Here is a 12,357-nt window from a genome sequence, read left to right on the forward strand (position 1 = left end):
TTACAGATGGAACATATATATAATCTGTCTATACCCATGTTCCTTACATATTATTTATGGTCAATGTTGCCATGTCTAGTGTGATTAATTTTCATCACAAGCAAATAAAGCAAATAATATAATTTTATTCATTTATTTTTATTTTATTTGTATGGGCATTTTGACTGAATGTATATATGTACACCACATGTGTGTTGGCGCCTGTGGAAACCAGAGGAGGATGCCAGATCCCCTATGCCTAGCATTACAGAGAGCTATGAGCTGTAATATAGGTGCTTGTAATCAAATCCAGGTCCTTCAGAAAAGCAGGCAGTGCTCTTAATGCTGAACCATCTCTCCACTCCTAAACTGAAAAAAAAAAAATACATGATCATCTTATTAGATTCTGAAAAGGCCTCTGACAAATCTCAACACCCATTTACGATAAAAAAAAAAATCCTAGAGAGATTAGAGACGCAATAAGGGCAGTCTTCACTGATCCTATAACCAACAACAAGTTAAATGGGGAGAAACTCAAAGAAATTCCACTAAAATCAGGAACAAGACAAGGCTATTCACTTTCTCCATATGTATTCAATATAGTACTTCAAGATTTAGCTAGAGCAAAGACAAATGTCTTAGAGTAAGACAAATGAAGAAGACCAAGGGAATTCAAATTAGGAAGAAGCCAACGTATTACTCTTTGTAGATGATATGATAATATACTTAATTGCCCCCGCAAAAAGACCCACCAGGGAACTACTACAACTGATGAATAATTTCAGCAAAGTGACTGGATATAAGATTAACTCAAAAAAATCCAATAACCCTCCTATATACAAATGACCAATGGACTGAAAAAGAAATCAGGGAGACAACACCTTTCACAATAGTCCCAAATAATATAAAATATCTTTATCTCTGAACAATTCCTTATGTTTGGGAGCAATTCTTCCCAAGCCTTTGGACAGGTCAGAAGACAAAAAGGATTTCTGTGGCTTTAGCCCAAATTTCAGAAATTAGGTAATGAAGTCACTGACAACTAAACCCCTCTCTAAACATCATGTAACAATCTTCTGCAAGTTCTGGAATTAGAGAACCGGATCATCTGTCTGGCCAACTGAAACATGAACCCTTTCCCTCTAGATAAGAAGTACCATTATGTATGCACCAATGGCGTAACAAACATGGAATCAAATTTCATTAATCCTTTAAGACTCTACTGGGCCTAACATTAAGGGAGATGGTGTTTCCAGGGCTTAAGATAGAGCTCTAAACTAGAGTAAAGAAAATGAGAAAACAAAAAGCTAAACAGACTCCATGCACAAACAGAATGCTTCTTCTAGATTAGATATGCAAAAGCCTCCACCATGCTTTCAGTGCAAGAGGACAAGCACCAGAAAAAGCCTTCAGCAGCCCTGGTACTGAGAATCAAATGCAGAATGAATCTTTCTGGACATAATGAAACTTCTGGTTCAACCATACCAGTAAAACGTAGGCACATTGAAGGCTTGCCCCATGGGAGTCTGGTGTCTAGGAACATAGTGAACTCCAGCATGACACAAAGTGCCTCTTGATTCTTTTAATCACATTGATGTATATTCCCCTAATCATGTGTAGTTGGGATCAGATTAGTTGGGGAAGCAAAAGGGTGGGTTTGAGCATGCTAACCCACAAACATGCAGCAGATGGCTTAAAAGGAGATCTTGCCCTGAGAAAGCAGGTAGGGAAGAGAATGAAAATATGAGATCTGCAGTGCCTAGTCCAGTCATTATCAGAAAGTCTACCTCTGGCAGCTGATGGGAGAAGATGCAAAGACCCACATCCAAACATTAGGCAGAGAGAGAGAGCCCAGGTTGGAGGTCTGCATTGGCCCCTTCCTTAGGAGCACAGAGAACCCCATGGAAGAGGAGAAATAATTGATGGGAATAGGGGGATGGGAGATACTGGGAGAGTATAGCCTATAGTATTAACTAAACTGGGCTCATGGGGGCTCGCAGAGACTGAAGCAGCAATCCCGGAACAGAGCCTGCATGTCTCTGCATTAGATCCTCTGCATATATTTTATAGTTGGTTTGGTGTTTTGAAGGGACTTCTGAGAGTAGGATTGGTGGTGTCTCTGACTATTTCTCCTGCTCTTGTGGCCCTTTTCCTCCTACTGGGTTTTCTCCCTAGTCTTGATGTGAGGATTTGCGCCTGATCTTCCTGTATCTTATTTTGTTGTGTTTAGTTGATATCCCTGGGAGACATGCTCTTATTTTTTTTGTGGGGGGAGGTGCCTGGGATATAGGGGAGATGGCACAGGGAGCTGGAAGGAGCCCAGGGAAGGGAAGCTGCAGTTGGGATGTACTGTATTATGACATCTGGGCATTTCTGTCACTTACAGTGGAGAAGCTGTTACTGGTGGTCCTATAAGACCAAGAAAAATGTGAGGTCCTTAATGTGAAATGCAATTCTCCTAGGGCTACAGGGCTAAGAAATCCCAGAACTGGGTCCTCAGGAACTTTGAACATGAATCATTCATTATTTTTCTGAAAATTGGCAGATGCAGACAAGAAGCACATGTAACAGAATTTTGAAACTGGAAGAAAGAAGTGACTTATTTTAGAATATATGTACACTTCAGTAAAATATTTTTTAAATCCAGAATAACTTTAGGTAGTCACTATATTTTTTGTGTTGTTAATTTTATTTTCTAGAGAAATAAAGTTTCCATCTCCCTTGATCAGAACACATAAATTTCTGTTATCACTGCACCTGCTTGTAGTGAAGGTAAACTTATATCTATGAAACTCTTAATCCTGAGTGAGAGCCTCCATGAGGATTAATAAAGTAAGTGATCTGCCTCCCAAGCAGTAATAGATCTGTCAGGCTGTCTGTACTATGTTTGCATTCATCAACACTTCCTAGGGGAGATACATAGCCCTTCAGGGTCCACTAAAGCAAGCTTTTGCAGTACTAAGTCAACATACTCACAAAAGAAGAAAGCTAAAACATGTTCTAATCTATCAATAGTAGAAGAAAAGAAATTTTCTAGTGTTTTATTGTCTTTAAAATATAAAATTTTCTAGAAAAAGTCTTTAGAATTTGGGGATCAGCAAATGTATTTTCTCATTTCATCTGTGCGTTCTCACCATGGTACTTAGACACATCTCTGTCAACTAGGACTATTTGTCTCAAGATCTACAGATGACTATGTCTGTTCTATGAGGAATCATCTCTGTATGGAGATAATATATATTTATTTAACATCCCACAAAACATTTAGTTCTACCTATTCATGCTCATAAGCCTGAAGTTATCTGTAGACTTTTTTCAACTGTTAAGTGAACTATTGATCTTTTAAAAGTAAATAAAACTAAAGATAGCCAAAGGAACAAAAGGATTCTGTTCTTCTCACCCTTAAAGATCTCTACTTAGGCATATGAACATTATGAGTTGAAACTGATCATTTGACACAACCCATGTAATGTCTATTCCCAAATGCTCATCAACCTATCGATAACAGGGTAATCTACACCCAGGCTTACGAGGAAGAAATTTTTTAAAGTATGTGTCAATAAACACTGACAGCCTTTGTTAAGCTTAGCTTAAAGATGGAGCTGCTCTCTGACATGAATAAAGTTGTCATCCATTGGTACAGTAGATGCTCACATAAAAGAAAATTCATCACACACATTTTCTGGCATCTTGAAGTAAGTAAGTTCTCTCAGAAATTTATCCTTTGTTTCACTTAGAAAAGAGGATGTAAGAACAGGACAGAACTTTTTTCACAGAGTCTGAAAGTACTTTTTAGTGTAACAATGAGCAAGCCTTTTACCTCAACAATAGAAGCAGCACCTACAGTTTAGAAGCAGGGCTAATCCAGGCCACTGTCCCAACTGATGTCAATACTTCCTTTTTAAAAACCAGACTCCCTGAACATAGCAGACAATGAGGACTACTGAAACTCAAGAACAATGGCAATGGGTTTCTGATCCTACTGCACGCACTGGCTTTGTGGGAGCCTAGGCAGTTTGGATGCTCAACTTACTAGACCTGGATGGAGGTGGGGGTTCCTTGGACTTCCCACAGGACAGGGAACCCTGATTGCTTTTCGAGCTGGGGGGGGGACTTAATTGGGGGAGGGGGGGGGAAATGGGAGGCGGTGGCGGGGAAGAGACAGAAATCTTTAATAAATAAATAAATTAAAAAATTAAAAATAAAATAAAATAAAAAATAAAAATCAAGCCTTTCCTGCTTCCACTAGCCATGCATTGATCTCCACTGCTGGATAACAGTTCTTATATTCCAGGCACAGAGTAAATGGGGATGGTCACATGACATAGACCTGACCAGTGAGAAATGTTTTGAATGTGGGCAATAGCTCTCAGAAAAGAGGTACTTCATTCCCAACCCTAAGCTAGGTTTACTGAGAGGGTAGATGCCTGACTTACTGCTGCATGAAAGCAACTTTAAAATGAGAGCAGTAGAGAAAGGATATAGGAAAAAGGCAAAGGTAATTAAGAACAAGTGTTTTTATTTGTGTTTCTTCAGCTTCAAAATATATAATTACATGAAATTAAGAATCACAGATTCTTGTTTAATGACAGAAATTTATATTTATCTTATCTAGGTTTTCTTGCTTTTTTAATTCAATCCTATCAGGCTGTTACTAAAATTAATATATATACAATGCACATATATAATGCAGATATCAAAACATATAGCCATGATTGGCTTTTTGAATTCACAAGGACTGTACAAAATGAGGGGTCCCTTCACTGAAATAGACCACTTGTCTGACATAGAATTGTAAGTCCTACTTCCAAGATTTAAGCCACAGTAATGTCACAGAGTACCACATTCTAGCCCAGCGTACAAATGAGCAGTTTATTTTATCAGATATGTTGGGATGACTATGTAGACAAATTTCTTGGGTTCTTTTTTTTTTATGCTGGAAAACAGCTGTTTGGGTTGTGTGTCTATTTTTTAACTGTATCATTTGATATTTTGCTACTCGGCTGTAAGAATTCCTTATAAATTTTGGATAGTATCCCATTGTCAGATGTGCGGTTTGTAAGTATTTTCCAAACCTTTATGTTGCATCTTTCATTTGATATTTTACTTTCCTTGCTTTGAAAAAGGTACTGAGTTTAATATTATCTTGTCAATTTAATTTTGCCTATATAAACATGTATGTTTTGTATAATTCCAAAATCCTTACAAAATTTCAGCAAAGTCCAGAAAATTTTCCTCTATGCTCTGTCTTTGTAGCATTATGGTTTTAAACCTCACCTTCAATGTTTGTACCAAATTTTTGGTAGAGTCACGTGGTTTGTAAGATAAAATTCATCTTCATTCTTTCATATGTATGATGTGTTGAAGAATCTATTTTTTCCCCATTGCGTCTTTAGTTGTAGGCTGTGCTTGGGGTATGTATTGACTCCTCTGTTTTAAGGGTCAACATGTCTGGCTTATGCTTGATATCTAAAGTTTTGTATAATAATTTTCATCCATGAAGTCTGATGTCTCCAACTTTTCCTTTCTCAGTATTACTCTGGCTACTTTGAACTTTGGTGCTATTTAATACAAATTTTATGTTCCCTATTTCTGTGAAGAACAGTATTTAAGGGATCATATTAAATTTGTAATCTCTTCAGACAGTGTAAAATTTAACTATATCTTCTTCTAATAGAAGAGTATGAGATGCCTTTGCAATTGTCTGTACCTCCTTTAATTTCTTTCAGCATTATTTTATAATTTTAAATGTATACAACTTTTACCTAACTGGTTAAATTCATTCCTAGTTTATATAGTTCTTCTGTCATGCACAAACAGAGACAGTTCAGCTTCTTATTCTCTGATTCTTGTGCTTTTCATTTCATTTTTTTTTATTTTATAACTTGCTTGTACCACTACTTCTAGCAATGTGCAATAGAAGCAGTGAACTTGGACTTGGATCTCAGTGGAAAAGCATGATCCTTCTGCACTAAGTATAATGTTAACCGTGAGCTTTTCATACATCTTTTATATAGAGGAGCTTTCTCTTTATGTATAAACTTTAACAGTTTTCATCAATAAAAGATCCTAAATTTTTTAGATCTTATTTATAATTTTAATTGGTTAATGTTGATGCTTATCTAAAGGAAGGAAGAAACATCAGAGTGAAAACAATTAATCATATTTGTTCAACACTTTCTGATTTTTAGCATTGAATCCCTGTATTCTAAGTAAATCCTTTAACTATAGACAAGTCTGTTAGTTACTCTGGCAGATAAAATATCTTTGAGTTTTCTACGTGTTTTGATCCTTATTACCAATGGAAATTTAAACATATCATTCATCCATTAATTCCACAAACATTTGGTAAAAATAGTCCACCAATGCATCAAGTACCATAGGTACAAAAAAGGTTTATTCAAAGACCTAAGGAACCTAGGAAGATCAGACCTGAACACAAGATTGGCTGCTTGTAACAATACTATAGGTTAGCCCAAGAAAGCCTGAATGTTAGCATCATGGTAGGTTATAAAACTCCACTTTCGTCATCAGTGAGACACAAGAAGGAGTATTTTCCAGTTCCATATAAATAATGATAAAGACAAATGGTAGACCAATTCTATTACAAATTCAAACTTATCAAAGCAAAAAGGTCTCATTGTCTTGCAATCTATTTTTTAAAACTCAACAACATCTCTGTGTTCTGTTCTAAATACTCTAAAAACATTTCACATAAGAGTCATACCAAAAGGAAACACAATTAGATTCTAAATGATGGGTGTAATGAACCTTTAAGTGAAATTACAAAGAGTAAGATTGGAAGAAAGGGACCAAACAGACATCAAGAACATGAACTCAGCACTGATTCTTTAGCTCTAGTGGACTGATGAGATTCCACTGCTTGATTCTCACCGTGGTGCTCAGTCCATACAATTTTTAGAGGATATTTGTCATTTTGAGCACTGTGTGTTTCATCAAGAAATAAAGGAAAGGATTTCTAGCATTACTTACACTTATTAACAAAGAATCTTCTGTGTGTTTAGCTAGCACTTGAAGTACTTGCACAGACTCTCTAGAGTGTGAAATCCTCATTAAAGCCTTTCGAGTGCCAACTAACGGCCCCAGAATTATGGGATTAATTTAATGTATTCATGCACACACAGATATATATATATATAACCCTGAAGTTCTTAAATTATCCTGCAATCAATAATAATCATTTTGATAATAATAAAATAATAATCTAAGTATTATAATAAGCATGCATGAAGAATTCTAAGATATAATCATAGCAATTTGTCTTCTTCTGCTTAATTAGGGCAATTTCGTCTTACAAAGACGAACAATGACATTGGCGCTTTCTCATGCCTAGCAGGAAAAATAGGGCTCAAGTACAAATATTCCCAAGCAGCACAGAATACATTCATATGAACAGCAACAAGCCCAAGAGATACAAAACTCTTAGTAACATGAAACTGGTGTGCTGGTTGCCTCAGAGGCAGTGCACTTTATGAAACTGGCATGAACCTGGGAGAAGAACGTGAGAATAACTTTGCAAAGATACATCTACGAGGAAGAGATCTGTACTGTCAAACCCAAAATGGCATTTGTGATTAGTCACTTCTAACTATGGTTAGGAATAAAAGCTGTCACCAAGAGAGTTTAAAATTTTTTTCTGCAAAACTGAATTAATCCCCCATGACTCATCTTCTTAACACAAGCCCAGACTATTTTATTCCTGCCAGTTTATTATGCTAAAAGGAAACCCTCTGTCCCTTTTCAGAGTTCAGAACCACTTGTAAGATGTCCTGCCGTCTCAGGGACAGAAGGTGGCTTTGGAATCACTTGCCCAGTTTGGGATTGCCAAATTGTTGATGACAAAAATAAGTCCTTCAAGAAGAAATGGGAGCAGCTTGAAAATTTATTTTTTGCAGTGGGACAGAGGAGATAAAATCATGAACACACCTCCAACATAGTTTTATGACTCCCACACAGGGCTGGGACTTCAAGTGCACTTCAGAAACAGGATACACATCCCTAAATTTCTGGTATGGAACTATCAAATGTTCATTATGAAATTTAATTTAAGTTGCCAATCAACTCACATTCCCTTTACACATGGTGACAAACAGAAACGCCAGAGTTTGAAAGGTAGCGTAACTAAATATTAAGTAATTTGAGATAAGAAATAGCCATGTAGCTTTAGAACTCTAAAGAACATTGGAGGCTCTCAATGGGACAGTGCTACTGGGAATCCGGAAAATATTTAGTGTAGGCTGTTTGTGCTTACAAAGTCTTCCTTTCAGCTATAACTTTGAAAATCATTATTTACACATCAAGTATGTCTTTTGTTTCCTATGATCCTGGATAGTGTGAGTGTTAATTATATTTTTTTAAAAAAATCAACTATTATAATTTTCCTGAAATTTTATGCTCATGAAATAGTGTTGACCAAATCAGCCATAGAAGGGCAAGGCAAGTTTGGCTCTTCTGTAATAAGGAACAGGTGTGTGCTGCCGATAACCTTTGGAAAGCTGCAAGACGGCATAGAAAACAATGAGGAAATGGACCAACCAGTAGAGCTCCCTGGCCATAGAGGCAGCAGAATAAAAGCAGTCACTGCACCCAACATGTTTGGAGAACCATGTTGGAAAAACAAACAAGAAAAAAAACAAAACATGTGAGAATCTCACTTTCAATATCCCTGAAAACTCTCCTCAGAATTCTGGTTAATATTTTGTGTCTCAAAAGGCAACTATCGACCTTGCTTCATTTCATTTTTTTCACACAAAGCCACGCTTTATTTCAAGAATCCCACATTGTGTGTTCTTATTAACTTTGTGTCCTTTCCAGCAACTCCCCACCTCTCTCCTAGGCCCTGAATTCTGAATAGCTGATAAAACTTGAACCTCTTTGTTCTACATTTTCAATGATTTTTTTTTATTCTTTCCTTCTGTGGTTCTTGTTTATGCAAGAATTAATCCCATCCAATGTGAAGTTTCACTGCTGCTCATGACAGGTTGTGGAAAACTAAAATTCACCTGCAACTCTAGTGGCGGATTGAACCATATGCAAGCATTCTATAATACTACCTCTACACACTAGACCCAGAGAACATCATAGAAGATGGGGTGGAAAGACTGTAAGAGCCAACTGACAAGGAGACGTCCTGAGAAATAGTGTCCTCTGAACACAACAGGATGTTTTACGCATAAAATTTCAGTATAGTTGCATACACAAGCCATACTCATGGTCATACCGCTCAACATATTAACAAGGATGGGAGAAAAGTTTCCAAGGTCCCACCCATAACTGAAGAGTTCCAGCAATGCTTTGCTGCTGAGAGAGGGACAGTCAGTTTTCTTTAGGGTGGAGCACCCTGTTAGGTTTTCCATGCTCAATTAGTTAATCCTAAATTCTTGTATATAGGGACAGCACTAATTAAATTCAATAATTTACACACATACATACTCACACACGTACATGCAAACATACATGCATACACATGAGGGCACACACACATACACACAAGGAACAGGCAGGATATGCTCATGATCTTTTAGAGGAAAAGTATTAAAAGAGGGACAAAACCAGGGAGGTGGGCCAGAGATTGAAATGTAGTCCTGAGAGTTTTTACTAGAAGAAAATACTGTCTGCCATAACTCTGAGGACCTACCTTCAAGAATCTCTCATTCCAATCACCTGGCAAACTTGGGAATGTCCCAGTCTAGCCCTGGACTCATTTGATATGTAGATAAGGTAACTTCTGCATTCCTGCCACCTAGGTCAGAACACAGCCAAAGAAACTAAGCAATTCTCTTTGCAAATGTGCTTTTGTGCTTGTGTGATCTAAACAATCCTGGACCATAGCCCAAAAGAAAACTGGAGAATGCTGAAGTCATTACTTCAGTTTAATTTATGACAAAACTAAGATGCATAAAGAACAAAAACAAGGGCACAGGATCAAAGATTATATCTCCAAGGTCCTGATTTCTGCTCTATGATGCAGCTTGGCCTTGTGAACTCTATCAGTAACTCAAGGATGCATTTGCATATTTCATTGTCAAGCTGTTAATATATTCATCTTCTGGGGCTAGGCATTTCTAAAGGAGCCTAATTCCTTCTTTTGAATTCCTTCTCATTACCACATACTCAGCAGGTCCAGAGCTTCCTGTTGCTCAGTATGCTACATTTTCAGAGCGCAAGTCTTCCTATTCAGTATGTTCTTTAAATAATTACAGGTCTCTTTTATAATAAACTCTTCCCAACATATTACCAGCAGACATTTTTATCTTCTTTCGGTTCTGCCTTTAAAGTTGTTTCACCAATGCTAATTATAAAGCAAATGATAAGGTCTGGTTGCTTTTCTTCCCCATGCACAGCAGCTCAGAAAAGGAATTGTAGCTTTCTGCTTTCTTACTGTGCAGGTAATGATGTAGTCATCGTGGCAAAGCCTTCACAGATAGCAAAAATTATATTCTTTTTGCAGAAGTACTAATTATCTCTTCTTGATCAAGAAAAAGAATACTAAACTGGCTCCTAACTACACAGTTTAATTTATACCCATATTTTGGTGCTGGCAAGGAGCCTGAGCTATTTTATGTTACCTTTTTTTTGGGGGGGGGGGGGCTGGGAAATAAAAATAATATAAAAAATTATTTTTAAGAAATGCTTAAGACAGCTAATACATATGATTGATTGTAGAAGGTCGTTACCAGTTTAGCTATAATGCAGATGTAAATGCATAGATGATGAAGAAAATAGAAGAAAGGAGAATGGATGTTTAACAGCATCCAACTTGAGTAACGTGAATTAATTCAACTTATTTTGGACATGCCGAGTTCACGCTCTTATGAAAAGACAACTTGCTCTTTCAGAAACAGTACACACTACATATATTTCCTAGGACATAAAAACCATATCATTCCCTGGCAACCCCACAAAGGACAACGCTTTCATCATATTCCTTTCATTTGCTGATTTAATGTCACACAGTGTTGTGGCCAGAACTGTCCTCAATTGAAGACTACTTTTACTAAATTTTGTTGCTTTTAATGATTCTTTGTAAGTTTTTGAAAACATTAATTAGCTGTGAAACAAGTTTTAACTATCTTCTTAGAGGAAAAAAAAACTAGTAGTTAGCCTTAACTTATACATTTTACCTCAAAGCAATGATTCTATGGGATTTATATTCATAAACTAATAATAAAAAGAACATTAATAGGAACTTGAAAGCAAAATGAAATTCTATCAACAGAGGTAAAATGAAGGGAGGAAAGAACTTCTCTATATGTAGTTAATGTTTTGCTATTTGGAGGTTTTTGTTGTTGCTGTTAATTACAATTTTATTTCTCTTTAATTTTGACCTATAGATATTTTCAAAATAAGCAGGAAAGGAGGTCTTGCTTTTATTTTGAACACATAAACTCCAGAAGGTAACGATCCCATACTTGTTTTCTTCCCATTCTCCCCTGATCTTATTTATGCAGACAGACAAGTATCCATAAACCATTGGTGAGGTGTTTAATGAACCCATGGAGAGAACAAAGGATTACTGAGGCATTCAGTTGACAAGGGTCTGCATATTAGTGCCACTGAGCTTAGAAGTAATGACAATATAAAAATAAGCTATGGAGGAGCTGGAACTAAAATTCAAGTCTTCTCGTTCCCAAGCACAAGCCCTTTTGTGTCTGAAACAATCTCTCCTATGACCTTGGCCAAGACTTTCTTCTTTTCTGAATCTGTTACCTTTTCAAAATTAGTTTAATAATATTACTCAAACATGCTCACCTAGACAGTTTTGACATACAATTCACATTCATGTAAAAGTGTAAGTAATGTAAATACACTGCAATTTTGAAAATAACAAATTCATCAACATCAAATAGTATCCAAATGATATTTGCACTAGTTTGGGGATTATACTGTGTTCTTATCTAACAATAATCATATAGTAACTGTTGAAACTCTCCAGGGGAAGTGTCTCTTGTCTTGTATTCTAACCCAAGATCTCTTAGTAAGAACGTGTATTCTTCCCTTGACCATAGGCTGGTGCTACAACTGCAGACAAAGGGTCCAGTGGCTGCACCAGATCCCTCATGTCACACACGAGCACCACATGACAGCACCTACATACATATGCAATAGTCAGTTTTCTTCTCGGCTGAGATGGTTGTTCATACTAAAGGACAGAGGCCCATAGAACATCAGCACATGTGGACCTCAGAAGTGAAAGGAAGATGACTTCTTGTGGAGTAAAGCTTGGCAAATTGAAGACAATTAATACCAGCTGATTCTGGTGCTTCCTACTCCCCAGACGAGCTGTTTGGCTGGGCACAAACATTTCATACTCTTTTGATGCTGTTTGTGAGGTTGGGTTAATAATACCAGATCAGA

The sequence above is a fragment of the Microtus oregoni genome, unplaced genomic scaffold (assembly GCF_018167655.1).
Source record: "Microtus oregoni isolate MIOR12 unplaced genomic scaffold, Mior012 000041F_ref0000270, whole genome shotgun sequence".
Classification (NCBI taxonomy): Eukaryota; Metazoa; Chordata; class Mammalia; order Rodentia; family Cricetidae; genus Microtus; species Microtus oregoni.